At 39.6% G+C, this 7759-nt stretch overlaps 1 long non-coding RNA gene across 2 annotated transcripts; it reads left to right on the top strand.

Annotated features, from left to right (window-relative positions):
• Positions 1-342: 342 nt before the first annotated feature.
• Positions 343-3205, top strand: LOC109706162. Of its 2 annotated transcripts, none has more exons than XR_002215099.1 (7): positions 343-428; positions 516-618; positions 704-799; positions 904-958; positions 1035-1146; positions 1235-1318; positions 3004-3205. It is a non-coding gene; the product is annotated as an uncharacterized LOC109706162 (long non-coding RNA). The 2 variants fall into 2 exon arrangements; XR_002215100.1 differs by having other exon boundaries at positions 1032-1146.
• Positions 3206-7759: the final 4554 nt, after the last annotated feature.

Raw genomic sequence — 7759 nt, 5'->3', positions numbered from 1 at the left:
AGAGGTTTTCGGCAAGTTACTTGAGTGATTAAATGGCCAGAAGAGCAAAAGTGCATTAAAGCGGCGAAATTCTGGAATTTGCACTGAGTACCGGTACCACCCTGCCCGAGTACCGGTACCCAGCACAACAGCTGCGTGGATTGAAGGGTTTATTGGTAATTTGGCTTCAAAGCTTATCTTCTTAAGCCCCTGGTCGACCCCTTAGCTCATTCTTATCCTACTGGAGCTGAGGATAAGGGTAAGAGCTCATCTTTTTCTCTCTTTAGATTTTCTTTCCATGTATGAGTGGAAATTGATGGATTTGAGGTTTTCTCTCTTTTCCTTCTTATGGTTGCTGGTTGGGAGCTCCTTGAGGATATGAGAACGTGAGGAAGGAGGCCTTGTTGAGGATTATACTCTAACCTAGCCGGGGGTGAGTTTGATTAGAGGTTAGAAGGTTAATCTCTACTTATTACCCTATGTATAGAGGATATGGTTGGATTTGAGTTAGTTTCCTTTCCCTCTCTTGTTGCTAGCTGATTTGAAGATTTGGGGGCCAGCTTTTGGAACGAAGGAAGAGTGGTTTTGCTGTGTTTCGCAGTCCTAACTCAGCTAGAAATTGAGTTGAAGCCTTGTGAGGTAAATAAGGCAATTTCTCTCTAGTTTAATGCTAGAATGTTTATAATAGTGAAGTTGAGCATGTTCTTTGCTTCTTTGCTGCTAGCTGATGTGGAGAGGTTTGTAGCAGCTGTAGAAGAGATATTTTAGCTGTGGTTCGTCACTCCTAACTCAGTCGAAGCTGAGTTGAAGCGTTGGGAAGGTGAATTAGTAACTCCTCTCTCTAGTTTCATGTATAGTAGGTGTATTGATAAGCTGTTGAGGTTAGCTCACAGCAGGGTTTTGAACCACTTTGACATGGTTTAGGAGATCCTTGTAGATCGATGTTGGTGTGCTTCAACCTGAGTTGGAGCTATGCAAGGTGAGCAACTTAACCTTTTGCTGATTTGGATGTGTTGGTAGAGTATTAATGGAGTTATAGGGCATGTTCACAGCAGAATTCGCAGCGGGTTGTTGAATCCCTTTAGCTGGAATTTGTGAGCTTCAGAAGGGTAATTTTGATGTACTCCAATCAGAATTGAAGTGGAATCCAAGTTGGATTTATTCTAGGTGAGATTCTAACCTAGATTATGTACTATGTGGATTTATTATGTGGAAACTTGGTTGAGTTCCTAGCTGATTTTAGAATGTTGGTCAGGGTACTTGGAAGCTTCGGATTACCTTCATTGTGGGATCGACGAGAATCGACAACAATTAGGTGGATCGGACTTTCCCGAAATTGGTGAATTCCCTCTATGTCTTCTTGACATTATAAAAGTGGAATGGTTGCATATTCATGTGAATATATGTATATTTGAAGAGATTGGGCATGTATAAATCTGCATAATATATCGGATAAAAGAAAACCTCTATGTAGTAGGGGTGAATTATGAAATTACTTCGCATCTAGAGATTACTTGCTAGTTTAGCATGTATTACATGATATTAATATACTTGTGTAGATAAGTTAGAGAGAGAGAGAGCATCACTTATTAATGCATTGAGATAAAGCCATGAATATGGCACTTAGTTGGATGTATAACTAAGTGAACGGGGTATAATGGTTCTTAACCTCCTAGTTAAATCGTGCAATTCCACGTTATAAACATGATGTCTGAACTTCGAGCATATCATGTAGAATGAAGTTACATAAGTATATATTCATAGTGTAGAATGAATTATATATGATCATGTGAAGAGTATTTTATAGGATATTTTGCGTACTTATGTTAACCAGTTGGTTCTCACTTTCACATGATAGAACTAGCCTGAACCTCATGTTATTAGGTATGATCTAGGTAAGTAACTAAAATTTGGCATTATGACATAACTTGAATGTTATACTATTGATTGTAATCTAGTAAATAACTAGAATTGGACATGATGATATACTTGTATAGTTAAGTAGAAGAATTGCATATTATTTGTTTACCCCAAGTAGTAGAGGTATGTAGAACTATAGAATATGTGCCATGAGTAATGGGATATGACCTTAGTAAACCACTTTCCTTATGTATAAGAAGTAGTGAGAGGACTATGTGTGAGTATGCGGGGATAGCCTGATAGAATCATCATTATGATGTAAAGCATGTATTTGTTTAAGCCATACCATCTATTGGTAGAAATATATCACCAAGTAGTTGATAGTGTATTCTGACTTAGTGTTGAGAGTCGACTAGGTGTCGAGTTGAGATTCCATATTAGAGACATGATGAAATTATGATAGTTATGCTATGGATTATGCTTGCATGCCATTGTGCTCATTCACACATGCTTGTGAGGGTCGCGCCCCATAAGCCGGCACTCCGGAGTTTGCCTAGCGACAGATTGCTTGCTTATGTACGAAATTGAGCGCCGAAGTGGATTGCTGCGGGTAGTGTTAACTTCTGCGAGGCCATTAGGCACGACGGGGCTGGGACTTTACCATGTGTAAGTCTCTTGTTAATTGGGTTAATGTTAAGGGCCTTAACCTTAGATGGACTTAACAGTAAAGTTACTTTATGTCGTTAGTTGGATATACCTAGCAGTGAACATTCTAGGAGATTGATATCCTTGCTAGTCAATAGCATAGTAATGACATGTGTATATTTACACTCTTATTAGTGTAGAGACATAACTTGCCATTAGTTAGTTTAAGTATAATGTTGATATTCATCATGACATATAGATGATTAAATTGATAATTGGCATGACTTACAGAACTTGTATACATGACGAATCACATATAAGACATGTTAGAAAACTAATCTTGTTGAGGCATGTTGTAATTGAATTACTTTATTTACTTATGGCAGTTACTGTGTTACTTGTTATAGTTTACTCATGCCTCAGTTGACCTAGTGGTGTACTTCGCCACTCTCGGCGGCTTACCCACTGGGAACTATTGTTTAATAGTTCTCACGCCCTTTTGTTGATTGTTTTATGCAGAGCCTTCCACAGCGGGAAAGGCTAGAGTTCCGGCAAGGGGTCAGCGGATAGCTAGAGCCTCCTCGATGTTAAACAGATGGAACCATATCAGCTTTTCTAGTTTAGTTCAGTGTTGTATATTAGAACTATGTAGAATGTACTTTGAACTTTTCTTTTAAGTTGTAATAAGGTTTTGTGTTGTATAAGTTTATGAACTTTTCGTTTTGCTCTGATTACCTGGTCATGACATTATCCTTTTTGCTATATTGATTTGTAGACGCCTGGTGTACACTTGAGGTTGAGGTGTACACGATGGGCCTGTGCACGTGACTGGTGAGCTTCCGCTAAAGTCCAGGGCGTGACAGAACTATTAATCAATAGTTTCCAGTGGGTAAGCCGCAAACATTAGCGAAATACACAACTAGGTTATAGAGGGAAAAGTAGTAAAAGGAAACTGAATTAGACAACAAGTAAATTTAACAAGTATACTTTTTACTAAGCTACTATACCTCAAATTTAGCATGATATTCATCAAGTGACTACTATTCTATCATAAATGAGTACATCCAATGAGTATAGTCATATGCTTTAAATATGTCCAACAAGTACACTAATATGCAACGAGCATATCTAACAAGTATACTAATATGCAACAAGCATGTCCAACAAGTATTGTAATATACCGAAAATTCAGAAAATAAATATCGAACTTTAGTCAAATTGACCAAAGTGAGAGGTTGGTACACTTCGGAATGACCGAAGGTGCTAAAATGAGTAAAAGTGCATTGTGGAAGATTTTCGAGAGCATAAGAATAAAAAATCTGCATTCTGCAGGTTTTGAGCTCTCGGGGACCGGTCCCTAAAGGAGAGACCGGTCCCCGTACGCATGAAAAATGAGAAAAGGAAAAAATTGGCTAAGTCCCAGAGAACCTGCTCTTGGGAACCGGTCCCTGAAGGAGAGATCGGTCCCCGAGAGACCGGTCCCTCTGGGAGAGACCGGTTGCATTGTGCTGGGGCCTTGGCTGCCCGTAGGAGGAGCTACGGGAACCGGTCCCAGGTCGGGGAGACCGGTCCCCGAGTACGAAAACTGCCCAGTTCTGGCAGTTCAAGAAAATAAAAGCTGAGGGGTTTATTTGCAAAAAATGCAACGCATGGGTTATGTAGAGGGCTATGAGAGCTCTTTTCTCTCATTCTCTCCCTCTCACATCCACACTCTTCTCTCTTTCTCTCACTAGAAGACAAGGAGAAGAAGACAAAGAAAGAGAAGAAAAAGAAAAAAAAGGTGGAGAAAGACCAAGGAGTGGAGCAACTCCTTCTTCTACCTCTTTGGAGGAGGGAAAGGAAAGCTTTGAGGTAAGCTTTGATCCCTTTCATAGTAAAGCCCTAAGATGAGAACTAAAGAACCTATGAATGGTTTTAGTAGAGCCTTTTGGGTATTTCAAGCTTTCTTTTGCTTGTGGATGAGATCAAAACCATGGATTGGGTGTATATGGTGAAACTTTGAGGTAAGCTTCTACCCCTCTCATGGTGAAACCCTAGAATGGGTTTTGATTGATCTAGAAATGATTTTGATGGAACCTTTAAAGTATTTGAAGCTTTCTTTTGCTTCTTTAAGAGATCAAAACCCTAGATTTGGTATATGTGAAGCTAAGGCACCCAAATTTGGGGCTTTTGCTTGTGAAGGTTCCAAAGTGAAATTGACCCTATAGAAATCTAATTGGGGGTATTTCCGACGCGTTGGTGCGCTCGGATTGACGTTACGAAAAGTCTATATAAAGTTATGAGCAAAAAAGCCTAATTTGGCTTCGTTTTGCCGCAGGTGACGAACTAGGAGTCTAAAAATCTCAAGAAAATCACCGTAGCACCTAAGTAAGCCTACAAGGTGGGTGGTGCCTCCAAACTTGTTAGAATTTCCTTTATGTCTAATGTGTCACTTCTTGAGCATCCATGAGTATATTATTGCATGCATAGTAGGGTAATGAGATTTTAAATATGTGAATGTTTGCATTTTGTGAGTTCAAGTGCATCATGAGATGGTTGAGAATCAATGAGAAAGTAATAATCCTATATGTGCATGTAAAAAGAGATAAGAATTTAGTAAAGTTAAAGAACACGTGACATATGACATGAGGACAATGTCATGTTGAGAATGAAAGCTAAAGTTAGCATGATGTATGATATATAGAACACTAGAGTTAATGTGTGGCATCAAAGAGAACAAATGTGGCATAAAGGATGATAAAAACTAGAGTTAGCAAATGTGTGGCATCAAAGAGAACAAATGTAGCATAAAGAATGATAAAAGCTAGAGTTAGCAACAAAATGTGGCATAAAGAACAATGGCTAAAGATAGCATTAAATGTGTGGCATAAAGAACACTAGAGTTAGTGTAAAGACATGATGAAAGTAAAGAATGCAAAGAACATTAGAGTTAGTATAGTGACATGGTCAAAGTAAAGAATACATAGAACATGAAATTGAGACACGATGACATACAACCTTAGAACTAAGGGTCATCTGTGCATAATTCCTTAGAGTTAAGGAACAGATTGAACTGAATATTCTTAGAGCTAAAGATTAATCATACTCACTATAAGTCCTTGTTTGAGGGTGGTCGCTCCCCCTCGGGCGATGCGCTCCGGAGTTTGTCATCACTGGGTTAAGTTACTCAGAGGACAGTCCTAGCGGGAGGAAGCTGATGTCACAACCCGGGACCGGCGGAGGCCCTCCCGGTAGCGTGCCCAGACTAGCCATATGTCTATACATATAAGGCGTCTACAATAAAAGCGGAAGTTAAAGCAAGAAATAGAACAAATAGAATAAATAGCAACTAATGATATCAGAGCGAGTAAAGTTCTATCATCTAAACCAAAGTAAAAGAAACATAACTAGACAATAAAAGTAGCTATAAAGTAGTACAATATCTGTCTCAAAGGTACACAAAAAGGGTGGTCTCTAGTACACTGGTACAGCTCTCAACCTCTCCAAAATAAAACATCGAGAGGTGGACCACCTAGCGACGCGTCTCTCGCAGAAGAGCTAGCTCGAAGCCACGCCCTTCCCGCAGTCCCTAGCCTCTCCCGGCGTGGAAGGCTCTGAAAGAAAACATAAAACAGAGGGCGTGAGAACTATAATTTATAGTTCCCAGTGGGCAATTACTGACCTCAGCTCAGTGCACCACTAGGCCCCAAAAGGAACGGGTAAGTACTATAAGCAATAATGAGAATAATAATAAAAAGAAACGGTTTGCATTTAAGAAAGCAAAATAAAATGCTAAACTACTATGTTGCACATAAGCAAGATGTCAAATGGTTGTACATCTACTATATTCAAATGAAGTATGTCCAAGCACGAATACTATATCCCAACATAGCGAGCAAGTAGGTAACATGATCTACTATGACAATGTACGAAGAATATGCTCTATCATGGTAATGAGTATACTATGATGCAATAAATAGGACTATCAAGTATACTACCTGTCTCAACACTATGCTATAAGCATGTCATAGTAATCCAACTACTAATCCTATCTAGTAGTGATTATTCATTCTCAACCATGTGTCGATTTTCATTTCCAATTTAAGGACTTACCAAAGGTAGTCCAGCTTGTGCCGCCTAAGTGCTTGTGGTAGCCCAACATCCCTACTCTTAGAATGTGTCTGTCCCACTCGACCTCGTTGGCCTCTCAATACCGCACGAGCGAACGTAAGTTGCGTAGGCTAACTCCGGAGTACCGGCTTGTAGGGAGCGACCCTCACAAGCATGTGCGAATGAGCACAAATGGCAAGCAAGCGTGATCATCGTCCCAAGTACCAAATCATCATGTCTCTAGCATGGTTTTAGCCACTAGCATCCAACGATCTAGTTCTATGTCATAATGAGAAGCTCCAATCATTCACCGGGTCTAGTGCCCCTTTATGACACTTAGACATTTCGATGTACAAACATGTTCCAATTCTCTCAATGGCCCTATCCACTAGGTTCACACACAACCGAGCTCAATGCCGCTTTATGATATTAGCTCACAATCTTACATGTCGATCTTGTTATATACCTCTTTATGGCTTACTAAGATCCCTTAAGTCTCAAGTAAGAATAGCTTAAAATGCATGAAGGTAATGCTCATTTTCACAATAGGAATTATGATTCCAAGTCTCAATAGGGTGCCCTTCATATACAAGTCTCACACGGTAGCCCTCTAGTATATTGGGGCCCAAAATTTCTTACACATATTATAGGCATGTTAAGCATCCCAAAATTCACAATAAATACATTTATCATAGAAATGCATGATTTTTTACTCTACAAGCATAAAATATGAGATATGAGAATTGCTCATATGCCAGGCTAGGTCAAACCCACCGAACCGTTGCGTAGGGCCTCGTTTCGCCGAACGAAGTTGTCCACGAGTCTCAAAATATCCTAAAAGTATTGAGCGAAGAGATACATGGGCATTACGATCAACTATAAGATCAAACTTTAACAAACTTGGCAAAAGGGCTAAAACTCACCTAATGTGTGGGAAATCTCTCTCAAGTTCCAAAAGAGAGCTAAATCCCTTCCAATCCAAGCCCAAGGAAGGTTCAAATCCAATCAATCTAGCCTCAAAAGCCCTAGATCAAAAAGAACCAAAAATCAACCCTAACACCCATTCTAGGGTTCCATATGGTAAAACCTACCAAATTAAGGATCAAAGGGTAGAATCCAAATACTAACCTCCCAAGATGCCTCCAAACAAGCTCCAAATCTTCTAGGGTTGAAGATTGGTCCACCA

Source organism: Ananas comosus, unplaced genomic scaffold (assembly GCF_001540865.1).
Source record: "Ananas comosus cultivar F153 unplaced genomic scaffold, ASM154086v1, whole genome shotgun sequence".
Lineage (NCBI taxonomy): Eukaryota > Viridiplantae > Streptophyta > Magnoliopsida > Poales > Bromeliaceae > Ananas > Ananas comosus.
The sequence above is the reverse complement of the archived record's forward strand: the minus strand, read 5'-3'. Positions and strand labels throughout refer to the sequence as shown.